At 39.6% G+C, this 1,997-nt stretch overlaps 1 pseudogene across 1 annotated transcript; it reads right to left on the reverse strand.

The window, feature by feature from the left end:
* Positions 1-357: 357 nt before the first annotated feature.
* LOC144576350 (AT-hook motif nuclear-localized protein 20 pseudogene) lies at positions 358-1,539 on the reverse strand (annotated as a pseudogene). Its single transcript, XR_013518629.1, has one exon. The product of XR_013518629.1 is annotated as an AT-hook motif nuclear-localized protein 20 pseudogene (transcript).
* Positions 1,540-1,997: the final 458 nt, after the last annotated feature.

Here is a 1,997-nt window from a genome sequence, read left to right on the forward strand (position 1 = left end):
ATGCATAATCTTAGTTAGTCGATCATAAAAAAAAATGCATCGTTTCCATAAAATTAATTAGCAAGCAAAATAAAAAAATTAGAATGACAGTGCCCGTAAAATGCACCAAAAGCAAAAGGTATCATCTCACATGAAGAAAAGATCATTGTGATATTTTATATAAAAGGAAGATTCAAGTCATTAGCTAATTTTATATCCTGGAAAACAGATAAAATCATCTAGGATTTGTTTTAGCCATACATGTAATTTTTATTTTTATTTTTTGGAATGGTATGCAACATGCCATGCCATTAATTAACCAAATTTGAGATATTAAAATTGCATTCCCTTCATTCTCATCGAAAAGATATACAAATATATATATAACAATCTCATAATAATTAAGTGATGATTAAGTGTTATTATTGCAACGGATTGTCTCCAATATAAAATAAGTTCATTGATCACTACTAAAAACAAACACCTCAATTAATAATCATAGAAGCACAGGTTTAAGATTGCAACTAACTCGTTAGAGTACAATGACAATCATCACGTTAATTATTTACCAGCAACAATCTCAACTGCTAACTAAACAAGCATAAAGTAGTTAACTAACTTACCTTGAAGCAACTAGACATGAATATTATCTTCCTCAAAAAATCGTATCCAAATCTTCGATCTTCTACTTCATCTGACACGATATCTCTAATACTGCGGCCGTGCATGAGGCCACGGAAATGCATCATGACCAAGCTGCCTCCCTCCTGATGCCAAATTTGGTGCATACATAGGCAATGCGGTCGGATCAGACAATCCACCCATTAAACCCACCCCAGGCAACTGCGGCCCACCTGCACCAATTTCTTCATCCTCTTCAAGAGGCAACCGCTCGTAGGTTGCATTAGCAAATGTCGAAGCAATTATCATCACTGGTCCTGCAGCTGTCAGTGGCCCAACTACGCATCCTCCGACAACTTGGCCCTGGCCTCCTGCTAGATAAACAGTCAGACCAGTTGATCCTGGTGGGGCCGGTCCAGGCAAGAATGTTCCAGTGAGAGACAAAATCTCAAAATGGCCATGAAGTGCAAGCACTGCACCAGGTGCTGACGGTTGGCGAATCGCCACATTTGCAACTGTACCAGCACCACTTAGCACACAAACTCCACGCTGGCGTCGGCGCGAGAACTGGGCAATAGCATCTGCCACATCAGATCCTCCTGAAATTTCCATCACATGACTCTTCAGGGCATTTGGGCTATCCCGCGTCACAAAAATAGGAGGTTTGGGCTTATTTTTTGATCCAGGTGGTCGACCGCGGGGTCGACGGTTAGATGGCACAACAGCGCCATCCTGTGGGTCTCCATTGTTGTTGTTGCTGTCATTATTTTTGTTGCTGTTGTCATGGTCGTTATCATCTGAGTTGGATTCTGCTCCAATTGAACCAGTTGATTTTGGGGATATTTCAGAATTTGGGTTTTTCGGATTTGGGGAGCCAGATGCGGGCCCGGAAGCACTTCCCGGAAGTCCCAGATGCCCTGCCCACCATCGATTCGCCATCTTTAGTTTGTATGAACTTCTTTTCTTTCTGCTCTTCTAGATCATATGCTGATTTCTTGATTGGTTTTTGTAGGTCTTGTTTTATCTATTCATGAGTTGTGTAGAGACAAAGCATAATTAGTACATAAAAGAATAAAATCTAAGGATTAAGATAAGAAAATAAACTTTCAAAGAAAAAGAACTAGAGTTGGTAAAAAGAAAAATAAGCATGCCGAAAGCTTGAAGAGAAGCAAACAAAAGCTGTATCTTATATATTTAAGGCGCCGGCGTACTGTTTTATTCCTAGCAGCTTATTATAGTGAAGTTATTCATAATACCTAGAGTTATTGCTGTACATCACTTGTTTTTCCTCCTTCAAGCAAACCCTAATTGAAAGAACTAGAAGAGCACTACCTTTTTTCTGCAGCTTGGAATTAAGACATCCTCTTTTCCTTTCGCATGAGTTCAACTGATTGCAA

This window comes from Carex rostrata, chromosome 25 (assembly GCF_964058835.1).
Source record: "Carex rostrata chromosome 25, lpCarRost1.2, whole genome shotgun sequence".
NCBI lineage: Eukaryota > Viridiplantae > Streptophyta > Magnoliopsida > Poales > Cyperaceae > Carex > Carex rostrata.